Raw genomic sequence first — 14,649 nt, forward strand, 5'->3', positions numbered from 1 at the left:
AGCTTATGAGACAGGGAAAGCAGAATGTGATGGCCAGCGTGCATTTCACTGGAATTCCAAAAGGACAGAAGAGAGATAATTTGGTAAGTAATATCTGAAAATATAATGGCTGAGAATTTTTCATAACTGATGGAAAACAAGAATCTTCATATCTAGGAAGGACAATGATCCCTTCCCAGGATAAATAAAATTACACCTCTATCAAGGTACATCAGTATGAAACTACAGAATAATAATTAAAAAAAAAAAAAAAAGAAAAGGGCTCAAAGTATCCAAAGAAAAGATACAGTAGAGGAAGAAGAAATGTCTGAATACATAAAAAAAAAAAAAAGATTTGACAAGAAATTAAATTATGAACAAAAACTGTTTTGCATGTGTGTAAATGTAAACATGCTGTGACTTGATTAAAAGGCAGTTGGTTAGAGTGGTGGGGAAAAAACACTAAATATCTTATTTAGGAGACATACCCACACATGCAAATACAAACAGTTGAAATACTTGTGAAGAAAAAGAGATGTAACAAGCAAATATTAACAAAAAGAAAAGTAGTAAAAATACTATAAATTTTAAGGCAAAAGTAGTTGATAACTACTATCCTTATCCTTGATAAGGATAAATGTCATTATAATAAAATGTTCATTCCATCAGATAAATAGTTCTAATCTTATAAACACCTGATAATATACTTCGAGCTATGTGAAGCAACACTGATTAATTTCAAAGAGAAACTGACAACTTCACAATCATAATGATAGAGTTTAACATTCATTACCAGAAGCTGCTAGATTAATAATAATAACCTGTCAAAACCAATTGATTTACTGTACTCATGTTATGCTTATTAAATAGCTTTGGTATTCCCTGATTTCTTTGTAGCTTATTCTGTAACTTTTATATTAATATGGAATAAAGGAAAGGGGACATAGATTGGTTAATTAATTAATTTATTCAACAAGTATTTGCTAAGTGACTTCTAGGCTCCACACATTGTTCTAGTCTGCTGTGTAGCAATACTAAACAGAACGTCTCTCCTCTCATGGAGCTTACATTTTAGAAAATAAATGGATAAACATACAGAAATGTTTATATTTACATGTTAAATGTAAATGGAGAATTATATACACTAAAGAGAAGCAGGGTAAGTAGTGCTAGGACGTCAGGTTGGGTAGTTCTACTGTTTTGACAGGGCTCCCAGGGAAGCCACTACGCTGGGCAGAGAAAGAAAACACTCTGCAGATACCTGAAGACTTTGGCACTTGCTTGGAAAGTGCCACAGTCTGAGGGAGAAGCCTGCTGGAGAGAGAAGCCTGCTGGAGGGAGAAGCCTGCTGGAGGGAGAAGCCTGCTGGGCAGGCAAGAACAGTGAGGGTCAACCAGTGGTGACAATGGAAGGAGCCAGGAAGACAGCAAGGGCAGGCCAGGCCAGGCCAGAGAGTTGTGTGTTGGATGTGGCCAGAATGTGTAGGACTCTGCAGGGCATGGTTTTTATTCTAAATGATGTGAGAAGCCACTGCAGAGTGTTGAACAGAAAATGGTGTGATCTGGCCTTGTTTGAAAAGGATCACTGTGGCTGCTCTGCTTTGTGCAGGGAGAGGCAGGGGTTGGGGCTGACGCCGGGACACCAGTTAGGAGGCACTTGTAATAATCCTGGGGTAGGTGGAGCAGGCGTAAGAGGTAAAAGTGGTGTGGGAAGTGGGAATCTGCGTATATCATGAAGGAGCACAGACAGGATAAATGACAAATCTTTCCAGCCTGCATTATACTCTGTCTCTTAGGTTAATGCCTTTGTTGTTGTTGTTGTTGTTGTTTTTCAGAGACTTTATTCCCATAGGCCTGAAATAGTGTATTTAAAAACTGATCTATTATATTTAAAACATGCTACAATATTTTTTAAAACGTTTGGAGACGTTGTAAATACTGCTGACAGCGCTCTTTAAACACAAAAATCCATTTCACTTAAATAATCTGCTAATGGCAAAGGTAAGTGAAGGGAGTTGGAGGAGTGGCACTTCCTCAGTAACTTAGGCATCAACAAAACCAGATCTGAGTGGGCACGTCAGAGTTTAGGTTTTAAATAAAGAATCTAGGAAGGGAGTTGCCCGCTTTTTTCTCTATTATGTTTGCTGAAGGGACATTTTGGAAACACAGGAAGAGAGCAGAAAGCCGTGGGCAGGATTTGCTTAATTTCACAGGTAATTGGATCTAACAGCAAGAGACAATTAATGGCCGGTCTATTCATTAAACACTTTCCTTAGCCATAGCAGATTCCCTGCAATTTAACAAACTTCTTTCTGATATTGATTTTGCTACCAGAAAAAGCTTACAGTGACAGCAATTGTAGCTGCAGCAGAACTCATATTTAAAATCACAAAATCAATCTGTATACCAATATATGCAAGTTTCACAACAGCTTCCGAGAACATGATTTCACAAACTAAAAATTATGAAAAAAATTGATGACAAGTTTATATTTCAAAGTTGACTCTCTTTATCTTGCCTGGAACCTCTGATGCTGAAAGATCAGATCAAAAATTCTAAATGCATTTTGAAGGGAATGAAGGATATGTCAGAACCAAAACCTTTGCCCAACAAATTGTAAAATATTCTTAACAGGAATATCTAACTGACCCTAGGTGCCTAATGAATCAATCAGCCTTTTCCACTCACAGAAGAAAATGACATTCTGCCTGTAATCCCAGCACTTTGGGAGGCCGAGACGGGCGGATCTCGAGGTCAGGAGATCGAGACCATCTTGGCTAACACGGTGAAACCCCGTCTCTACTAAAAAATACAAAAAACTAGCCGGCGAGGTGGCGGGCGCCTGTAGTCCCAGCTACTCGGGAGGCTGAGGCAGGAGAATGGCGTGAACCCAGGAGGCGGAGCTTGCAGTGAGCTGAGATCCTGCCACTGCACTCCAGCCTGGGCGACAGAGCGAGACTCCGTCTCAAAAAAAAAAAAAAAAAAAAAAAAAATTCTGTCCTTTGAACGAGGCACCTTTTATCCTAAATGCTACAGGATATATATTTTCCCTGTGATCCAATTAGAAGTCACACAGGCTTCTATCTGATTGCATTTATCATTACCTGAAAATTACAAGAAGTCCACAAAAAGTCATGTTCTCAGTTGTGGTAAAATCTAATCCAAAGTGCTCCATAAAAGAAGTTCCACTGTACTTGGAATACAACTTCTTCAAGGAAACTTCCTTAAACAGACTCAGGAAAAGATCTTAAGGTATTTTAGACGGTATACAGAAAGTTAGTATCTTAATATTTGAGAATTCTTCAAAATGCTTAAATTATACCGTGGGAAACATTGATTGTTATGTTTTGTTATGGAATAATGAAATCAAGACAGCTGAAAATAAATTTGTAGGAGTTAAACTTGGAAACAACCCATATGTCTTTAAAAGTGTGAACTGTTAAGAAAACCGATATATTCATACTCTACAATATTACTTAGCAATAAGAAAGTATGACCTACTGACACAGACAAGAATCTCCAGAGAATTATGCTGAGAAAAAAGCCAGTCCCCAAAGATTAGTGTGTAGGATCCTATTTATTAAACATTCTTGAGATGACAACATTCCAGAAATGAAAAAAGCACATTAGGTTGGTGCAAAAGTAAGTACAGTTTTTGCCACTGAAAGTAATGCAAAAACCTCGAAAACATTTGCACCAACCTAAATAGTGGTCATGAGGAGTTAAGGACAGGGACATGGAGGATGTGGGGAGTGGAGTGTGCTTATAAAAGGCCACCACCAGGGATCCTTGTGGTGATAGAACGATATCTTGACTGTACTGGTGGACACACAAGCCTACATATGATAAAACTGTATAAAATACATACACATGCATAAGTAAAACAAAGTCTGAACACAATCAGTGGATTGAATCAATGTCAATCTCCTGGGTGAAACTACACTATAATTATGCAAGGTGTTATTCAGGGGAACTGGGTAAAGAGTACATGGGATCTCTACATTATTTCTTAAAACTGCATGTAAATATATAATTATTTCAAAATAAAAACATTAACTGAAAAACAAAGGGTGGCTACAAGACTTGATAAATATCAGCTTGGGTACTCATTTGCTTTCAAAGGTACTATGAAACCTGAAGGTAAGCTACAAGCAAATAAATTTGATGATTAAAATGGATAGATGATTTAGTTTTTCTATTTCTTTTTGTGTTTTGGAAATTTGTGTCATCAGGAATTTTGTCCATTTCTTCTAAGTGCACTCTTTTAATTATAATAATGGAGAGTTGGGTCGTCTTCTCCCCCTAGGTGAGTCTAGCTATAAAAGTTGCCTAAGCCAACTTTTAATAATTGTACCAGGAGAATCTTGTCTGTGATAAAAAGTGTCATCAAATGCTGTTTGCTTAAAGTAGAATTAGTCTGTCCTTTGAAAAATAGCTAGGAATATATGATTTTGTATGCTATAATTCTTGGAAGCCAAGAAATCCAGTACTTTAATCACTCATTCATGTATAATATACGAAACATAAAGTGTACCCATTTTATGTGTAAGCCAATGAGTTTTGACAATGTGTAAATCCATGTAACCACTACCACAGACAAGAGAGTAAACATTTCCATAACATCAAAAAGTTCCTTCATGCCCAACTCTAGTCAATAACTGAGCTATTTCTGGTCAACAGATATTGGTTTTGCTTTTCTAGAATTTTATATAAATACTTGTACAGTATACATTGTTTTGTATCTGGCTTTTTTGCCCAACACAATGTTTCTGAAATTGTACCAGGTTATTGGACATATCAGTAATTCATTCCATCTATCTGGGTGGTATTTAATTATATGGGTGTATCATAATTTGTGTATCCACTCACCTGTTGAAGTAACATCTAGGTAATTTCCAATTTTGTCCATTATGAATAAGGCTGCTATAAACGATTGTGTACAAACATTTGTTGGACACATTTCGCCTGACTAAATATGTCATAGTTGAATTACTGGGTTGTATGGAAGGGATGTGATTAACTTCAGAAGAAACCTCCAAACTAATTTCTGAAGTGTTTGTACCAATTTGCATTCCCATTAACATGATGCTTCACAACCTCGCCAACACTTAATATTTTGTCTTTTTCATTTTAGCTATTTTAGTTGGTGTGCTGTAGCATGTCAATATAATTTTTTTGCATTTCTCTAATGATTAATAATGTTGAACATTATATCTATGTGCTTATTTGCCATCTTTTTATAGTCTTTTGTGACTTGTCTGTTCAAATCTTTTGGCCTTTTTGAAAGGTTGCTTTTTTTGTCTTATTTTTAAGTTGTAAGAATTCTTTATTCATAAGTCCTTTGTTAGATATACTTACTGCAAATAATACTTCTGGTCTGTGGCTTGGGCTTTGTATTCTCTTAACAATGTCTTTCAAAGAGTAGATCATTTTAATTTTAATAAACTCCAAAATATCAATTTTTTCTTTTGTTGCGTGTGCTTTTTTTGTCCTATCTACTTGCTTACCCTGATGTCACAAAGATTTATTTCCTCCTGTTTCCTTATAAATGTTTTATGATTTTAGCTTTTACTATTAGGTCTATGATGTATATTGAGATTTTTTGTTTGTTTGTTTAGGGTGTAAGAACTGAAGTGCATTCCCTCTACTTTCTCCCACAATGTAGACAGCCAACTGCATTAGTACTATTTGTTGAAAAGACTGTTCTTTCCCCATTGGATTAATTTGGTCTTTTTATGGAAAATCAATTGGCCACACATATATGGATCTATTTCTCGACTCTCTTCTGATCCCTTGATGTTTATGTCTCTTTTACCAACATCACATTGTCTGGATTACTGTAACTTTATAGTAAGTCTTGAAATCAGATAGGAATGTCTTTCTTTTTCAGGAATGTTTTGGCCACTACAGTTCTTTTGCATTTCTATATAAATTTCAGAACCAGCTTGTCATTTTTTACAGAATTGTTTATAGGGATTATGATTAGAATTAGTTGAGTTGATCTATAGATTAATTTAAAAGGAACTGACATCTTAACATATTGAGTCTTCTTATCCATGAGTGTGATCTCTTCAGTTAGATCTTCTTTAATTTCACTCAGTAACATTTTATAGTGTTCAGTGTAGTGATCCTGTTATTTCTTGCTAAATTTATCTTTAAGAATTTCATGTTTTGATGATATAATTAGCCTTTGAAATATTTCATTTGCCAATTGTTAGTAATAGAAGTAAAATATATTTGTCTACATTAACCTTTTTTGAGACCTTGTTACATTCATTTATTCTTATAGCATTTTATAAAAATAATGCCATCTGAAAATAGAGTATATCTTCCTTTTCAAACTATATGCCTTTTCTTGCCTTATTACACTGGCTAGGACCTCCAGGAAAATGTCATGTAGAAGTGTTAAGAGTAGACATTCTCACCTGGTTTTCGATTTTAGAGGGAAAATAATATTTTGCTATTAAGTATAATATAAGCTGTAGGTTTTTAAGAGATGTTGTGTATCAGGTCGAGGAAGTTTCCTTTCATTACAAGCCTTCTGAGAGTTTTTTTTATCATGAATGGATTTGGAATTTCATCAGTTTATTTTCTGTATGTATTAAGATGGTCATATTATTTTTTTCTTTTCTTCTATTAATATAATGAATTACACCAATTGAATACAGATGTTAAATCAACCACGCGTTCCTTTATATTGCTGGATTCAATTTGAGAATTTTTCTGTCTATATACAAGGGAGATACTGTGATGTTCATCTATAGTTTTTCTTTCTTGTAGTTTCTGGGTAGATTTGGTAATGAAGATAAAACCAACCTTATAAAATGAGTTGGGAAATTTCCCCCACTCTGCTCTTTTCTTGAAAGAGTTTATATAGGATTGGCATTATTTCTTCTTTAAATATCTGGTGTAATTCACCAATGCCGTTTTCTTTGTGGGGAGATTTTTAATACAAATTTGATTTTTTAAATAGATGATTTAGTTTTCCTATTTGTTTTGGAAATATGTGTAAACAGGAATTTTGTCCATTTATCAGAAGTGCTCTCTTTTAATTTTAATAATAGAAAGTTGAGTCTTCTTTTCTTCCTAAACAAGTCCAGCTATGACTTATATACTTTATTGATCTCTTCAAGAAATCACCTTTTGATTTCATTTACTTCATCTACTGCTTTTACATTTTCTATTTTATTGATTTCTACTACCATTATTTCGTTCCTTCTAATTACTTTGGGTTTTAGTTGCTCTTCATTTTTTAGCGTCATAATTGTAAGCTTAGGTAATTGATTTTAAACCTCTTAAAATTTTCTAATATACTTATTTTAATGTATAAGTTTGCTGCTAAGTATTGCTTTAGCTGCCCCCTGACGTTCTCGATATGTTATAATTTCATTTTCATTGACTTCAAAATATTTTCTAATTACCATTTGATGTTGTTTTTTACAGCATGGGTTATTTAGAAATGTATTGCTTAATATCCAACTAGTTAGTAATTTTTGTGAAAACTTTTTTTTTTTTACTGATTTCTAAGAAGATCTATTATTAGAGGAATATACATTTAAGAATTTTATGTCTTGATGAATTGGCCACTTTATTATAAACCATCCTTCTTAATCTCTGATAATATTCCTTAATCTGGAATCTTTGTCAAATATTAACAAAACCACTCCAGCTTTATATGATTAGTGTTAATATAGTATGTCTGTTTCCATCCCCATTTTTCTAGACAGCAGACAGCTGCATTTGTTTTCATGTCTAGTTGGACAACTCTTTTATTGGAGTTTCTAAACAATTTATTTTAACATAGTTTACCAATAAAGTTGGTTTAAATCTCTAATTTGTTTCTTTTATGGTTATCTCATCTCACTGTTGTTACTTGTCTTAGTCTGTTTAAGCTGCTATAACAGAATACCACAGACTGGGTGGCTTTTACACAAAGAAATTTCTCAGGGTTTTGGAGGCTGGGAAGTCCAAGATCAAGGCACAAGAAGATTTGGTGTCTGGTGAGGGCCTGCTTCCTGGTTCATAGCCACTTTTATCTGTGCCCTCACATGGTGGAAGGGAAGAGGGAATCTATCTGGGGTCCTTTTGATAAAGATACTTATCCCATTTATGATGGCTCCACCCTCATGACCTAATCACCTCCCAAAGGCCCCACCTCCAAATATCCTCACATTGGGACTAATTTCTTTTTTCTTTCTCTCTCTCTCTCTTTCTTTCTGATGGATGCTTGCTCTGTTGCTTAGGCTGGAGTGCAGTGATGCAATCTCAGCTCACAGCAACCTCCGCCTACGAGATCCAAGTGATTCTCCTGCCTCAGCCTCCTGAGTACCTAGGATTACAGGCGCCCACTGCTATGCCTGGTTAATTTGTACATTTTTAGTAGAGACAGGGATTTGCCACGTTGGCCACGCTGGTCTCGAACTCCTGGCCTCAAGTGATCCACCTGCCTCAGCCTCCCAAAGTGTTGGAATTACAGGCGTGAGCCATGGCGCCTGGCGGGTTCTAATTTCAACATATGACTTTAGGGGGTGGGGGGACAAATATTTAGTTTGTAGGGCTTTTTTTTTTTTTTTTTTTTTTCCGAGAGGGAGTCTCACTCTGTCATCCAGGCTGGAGTGCAATCGTATGATCTCCTTGCAACCTCTGCGTCCTGGGTGCAAGTAATTCTCCAGTCTCAGCCTCCCAAGTAGCAGATACTACAGGTGCCTGCCATCATGCCCAGCTAATTTTTTTTTTTTTTTTTTAGTAGACATGCGATTTCACCATGTTGGTCAGGCTGGTCTCAAACTCCTGGCCTCAAGTGATCCGCCTACCTTGGCCTCCCAATGTGTTGGGATTACAGGCATGACCCACTGTGCCTGGCCTATAGTATTACTTTTGCCCTCCCTTTAAAACTTCTTTTATTGGATTAATTAGATTTTTTTTTTTGCATTCCATTTTATTTATTCTATTTGCTTCTTAGCTATCTTAAAAATACTTTTTTTAAAAAATCTAGGTCAGCATTTATTTTGACATACATCAAAATTTTATTTTATTACAAATATTTTCAAATATATTCAAAAGTAGAGAGAACAGTATAATTAACCGGATGTACCCATAACAAACTTTCAACAACTATAAACACATGGCCAATCACATTTCATCTAAATTGCCACTTACTCCACCTCTCCTGGGTTACTTTGAAACAAATTTCAGATACCATATTTCATCTGTTACTCTTTCAGTATGTATCTCTGCAAGGACTTAAAAAATATACAACAGTATGATTACTGCACCTGAAAAATTAACAATAATTTCTTAAGAACATTAAACAGCCAATCACTGTTCACACTTACCTGGTTGTCTTTAAATGATTTTTTTTTTTTTTTTCAGTTCATTTGAATCAAGATTCAAATAAGGCCCATTGCTTGCCAACTGTCTGTTTTTATTGGAGTAGTGGGGGTTGAAGAAGCTTCAGGGAGACTTAAAACACTGCTGCAGCCACTACCATCTACAAATCTCAATGTGATTTCCACTTGATTTAAAATTTAAAATAGCAATTAAAAAGATGTAATTGGGAATATTAACTAAACAACCCCTACACAGGCATTTTAAAATTGGAGTTTCCATTTTATGCTGAAGAATGTCATTCTTGGAAACTGTCTGAAATCTACACAGTCACATCTTGGATAACTCCACATTTCGAAAGTTTCAATCTTGGACAATTTCCAGTATGAGTGATTTCCTATATTACTTCATCTATATCGTATTGCCAAATTCTGTAAAGCTATAATCATATCTTTCAAGAGGAGGAAAACTGCTCTGAATATTCTCTTCACTTTTGCCCATATTCTTTTCTTTCTTTGTGATAATTAAGAATTAAATTAATTTAAAATGTGAGGTCTGGGGACAATACTTCAAAACATTAATCAACCATTCTGATGTAGATCGTACTGCTGGAGTTTTAATGTCATTGCTTTACCTCCCTAGGAAATGAGCTACAGATGTAGACAGCAAGTGTAATAGCTTAGGAGGAATAAGCTTATGAAAGACACTTAATGAATTATGTATTCATAATTTCCTCTTTGTACTGTTTTCAAAAACTAGCCTAAACTTTTTCCAAATAGAAAGTCAAGAGAAAACATCTACTCCTTTAAGAACAACACAAGAAGGCTTTAGCTGATCTTTATTGTATCAAATAACACACTGGCTCATTAAAATTAAATCAAAATTCTGATAATGCTAAACACTGTTATAACTGTATACAATTTAACAAAAGTTAACAGATAAAAGTTCTTAAAACTGAAGAATGCTTTGGTAGGAAAAAAAAAGAACTCTTTTATGGTAAAATACTCGCATACTTAAGAACAACAACAACAAAAAAACATTTTAAAGAGAGGAAAAACACAAATTGCTGTCAGTTACTAAATTTGGTTATCTCATACAATTCTGTCTGCTATCCCTGCATGTACAAATCCTATCTATCCTTCAAGGCCTAGCTCAACGCTACTAAGAAAGAAATTTTAAATTTCACATTTGCCAATTAGATATGCATTATCAATCACTTTATCCACTTAGGTAAAGCAGAAAGATATGCTAGATTGTGGAGCTGAGATTTTTAAGTTCGTCTCTAAAAAATTAAATCAAGTTTACTAATTCTTCTCACATTTTTTTTTCATTTGACTTTCTCAGTGATCTTGGATGTAAGCAAGATCTAGTGTTATTACTTTTTTCTATTTTAAAGATCCGTAAACTAAGGATTAGACAAGTAAAATAAATGACCCAAGGCCATCTTCTGGTCAGTTACTGAGTCCAGACACAAATCAAAGTCGCTGGATTCCAGGAAGTGTTCTCTTTATGTTATACCAAAGCTAAGCTGCCCATTGATTTTAGACTTTCTGAAAGAAACTTCCTGAATCCCATATGCCCAAATATGAGTCAAAAATAGAAAAAGAGAAAACAGAATAAAGCAGAGAATATTGTGAGCTGTATTGGATATGGTGATGGTCTGGCCTTTATTGCTAACTACTGTCATTTCTACTCCAAGTTTTTCAAACAGACTTATCTTCTCCACATGATATAAAATCATCTGGAAGAATAAAACGAACAGGTTCTTTGTCAAAACAGCTACAGGACTGGTAGGCTGTAGCAGTCTTTCTTTTCACCTATTACTATCCTTTCACTAATACTCACATGCACTGAGAGATTTCTATGCATCCAGGCATAATGTCTGGCAGCGAGAACAACATTATCCCAACTTTGCCCTTGAGAAGTTTCTGGTTTGGGGAACACGAAGAGGCAAACAGGGATAAAAATAAGCATAATGCAAAATTATTGCTTATAGAAAAAGCACTGGAAAGTAATTCTACTAAAGGGCATGCAGGGAAAAATAGAGCATTTGAAGCAATAGCTGAAAAGTATCTTAGTATATGCTAGCTACAATGACATAATTCCGACATTCCCAGTCTGGAAAAAACAAATGTTGTTTTAGTTGTTAAGCTATAGCACAGTACAATATTCTATAAAAGAGATCCAATTGTCAAATAAATATAACCAAATAAAACTGCAAAAGTAGTGTGTTAATGTTTCAGAGCCAGTGACATTATGAAGTCATAGATTTCTGAAATATTTTCTGTTCTGAGTATACATTTTGTTCAAGAAATTCAATTAGATATTCAAGTCTTATTCAATTAGCTATTCTCTAGACTTAAACAGTGTCCACCAAATCCTAACGGTAACATTTAAATTGATGAGGCACATAATATCCTGGGTTGATAGTGAGCTGAGGTCTGAAACAGTTTCAACTAGAGTTTGCCTATTCCTTTTTCAGTTTTGTGAACTTGGAGTTTGTTTCTGGGTTGGATCTACGCTTGTTATGATTCTCAAATTAGCACATGTACTGATGTGCTACACAAAAAAATAGCACATTTCTTCTACAAGCAAAAATGTTCTTTTCTCACTGATGGGGTGAAGGATGAGATGAGATGAAAGGCTGTAGGCTGGGTTGCCTAGAAAAATCAAGGATAAGTAATACACGAATTATATTAGTAAGCTGGACATGAGTGTATTTGAGGGTATAAAGGAATATTCACTTAATTTTTAAAAATAAAACACTAGGATGAAAAACCAACAAATAAGCCTGTCCTGTCAAGGGTCTCCTTTGGTTACGCTGCAAGAAGCTCTCCTTCATCCTTAGTTCTTGGCGATAAGCTGGTGAAAAGCAATGCGCTACTGAATTCAGAAGAATTCTAAACAATTTAAAGATTTTAAGAGTTTGAAAGCCTTTAATAAAAATGCCTAGAAAAACAGATATTTTTAGCTTTTAACATCCTATATACTGGGTATGCTTCATTATTTTCTTTTATCTTGGGCAAATGTATTATCCTATTGTGGGTTGAGTCATTCCCACTTTCAGGATACCAAGAACCACAAATGCCTTGAGGGAAAAAAAATAGGTAGGTGGTGAGTGACTGTATCCTTCTCTTTTCATAACAGCAGCACACAGAGAACATCTCATTCAACTTTTAAGTTGGAAGATGATAAAAGAAGAGTGAATAGTATTGGGAAAAAGTATACTAATCTCTTTGAACATCTCTCACAGGAGTACTCAACAAATTCATTAGAAAGTCTCTTTTGAAAGACTCAGACTAGCTCATAACCAGTTCCAGGTTGCTCATTTTGGGGTGGTCCATGTGTGTGTGCTAGGATGGGATGCAGGAGGTCATTAGACAAGGTTACACTGCTGTTACAAGTCACAGGCAAATCCACAGAATGATCAGTTCCATTACTGTTTCCATTAGGATGGGGTGTGCTGGCTTCTAGCTGTGGGTCATCTGCTCCACAGATTTGAGCTCTTAGTAACTTACATTGTATCGACTCCTTATTTAGTGCAGAGACATTTTCTTGCCTGAAATGAAACTTCTGCATCACAAAACATCAAACTTTTATAAAGGCCAGCTGAGAAAGGCAACTTATGACCGCTAAGGGGTTTAGTGAAATAAAGATACAGAACCCTTCATCTATATTCACAAAAAAGTTAGTTGTACACAGTAGATCATAAAATTTAACTACTATTTCAGTTAGTAGTCATTTTAGTTTTACATACTTTATATATATTTTAAAATATCTATAGCCAAAGTATGTAGATACCAAACAATCTATGAGAAAAACTCAAAGCTATCAGCCTTATCAGGACTTTGTCAGTGTACCTGGGGCAATTCTGCTTACTTCAAAGACAGTTCCTTGCCCAGCAAAGAGAGATCCACAAATGAGAACACTCACTACAGAGAAGGCTATGTGTTCTTGTTTCCTGAACTGACTTCCAGGATACACATTCTTTGGGCTTGTCTAGGCCTGCCCTGTTTTTCTTCATTCTATTTTGTCAGTTTCTCCTCTGCTTTGTCCTTTCAAGTAGTATCTCTTTATGGTAACACCTTCCAGCTCTTTAACTTCTACAAATGTTTCCTAATCTACCTCCTGCATTCTTGAACAGCCAGACAGCCCCCTTGGGCCACTCCTCTGACTCAAGTGACATCCCCAGGTGTGTGATCCCTCCTCTCAGTCATGCCTAATGTGTTGTGGCTTTCCAGAATCTGCCTCCCTCCTGGATCTGGGCAGACAGAAACAATCACATAAAATTTCTTAGGCTTAATTGCAGTGGCACAAAATACGTTTCCTGGTTTCACTGTCTTGAAAAAGCTATTAAATATGCACAGAGCTCCTAAAAATCATCTGATTCCCCAAGTCATGTACACCTAACACTGAGGAGTTGATTTTTGAAACTTTTCTGTGAAGTCACAGGAAAAAAAAAAAATGAGTTGGGGGGAGGGGGAGAAGACATCAAATATTGATCTGTACCTTCTTAATTTCTATTTAAAGAAGCAAAGTAATAATAATCGAGAATTACTTGCAAAAATGTCCACTGCTACCAAGATATCAGATAGGATCTCTTACGAATCAATGAAGAACTTAAAATAGTATCTGAGTTAGCAGGGAAGATGATGCTCTGAGTAATTACCTTCTTTGTTTAACTCTAACTTTACAAGTAGCTAATTACATAAGTTTATAAGGTCTAATTACATAAGTAGCTTATGTGACATAGCCCAAGGTCAGCATGTATCTCTGCTTTGTAATCACCTTTGAAATTCTGTTTCAAGTGTGTCTAACTGTCCTAGCTGATGTCCCCCAAGTTTTTATAAATACTATGGTTTGGCATTCTATCTTAGGTTACACAGAAAGTTCTTAAAGTTTGTTGAACAATTAAGTAGGCAGAATAAATGTAGATGTTTCATATACCAATAACAACTACAGTTTGAAAGCACAGATGTAGAAAAGTTTCTACATAAAATATTGTTTTAAGTATAAAAATTGAAATGTAAAATATTGACTTAACTCTGATCTGGCCCTTTCCTTCCCTGATTCTCCTGAGCAGAATTCTGATTGCCTGTTTCCTAAGCCAATTAATTAAAAAACAACATAGGTCTGCATAATCAAGTATTTCCCAAAAACTCAATGTTAAACCAAAGATGATTTTCCACTGTCAATTACAGTTTTCAGACAACCACTTGCACCCCACAGAAGGGAAAACAGTATAGTTATATAATCAAGCAGGTTCCTATCTCTGAGGCTTCAGAAGTTTTGATGGTTGAAATGGTTTAGTAAATGGGTATCCATGCATCACACAGGCAGTCTC

The 14,649-nt window shown here is 35.3% G+C and overlaps 1 protein-coding gene across 1 annotated transcript in view; it reads right to left on the reverse strand.

Moving 5' to 3' along the window:
• SLC2A13 (solute carrier family 2 member 13) overlaps positions 1–14,649 on the reverse strand; it is a 351,023-nt gene that overhangs the window by 46,244 nt on the left and 290,130 nt on the right. The gene's annotated exons all lie outside the window — the stretch shown is intronic.

Source organism: Papio anubis, chromosome 9, assembly GCF_008728515.1.
Source record: "Papio anubis isolate 15944 chromosome 9, Panubis1.0, whole genome shotgun sequence".
NCBI classification, from domain to species: domain Eukaryota; kingdom Metazoa; phylum Chordata; class Mammalia; order Primates; family Cercopithecidae; genus Papio; species Papio anubis.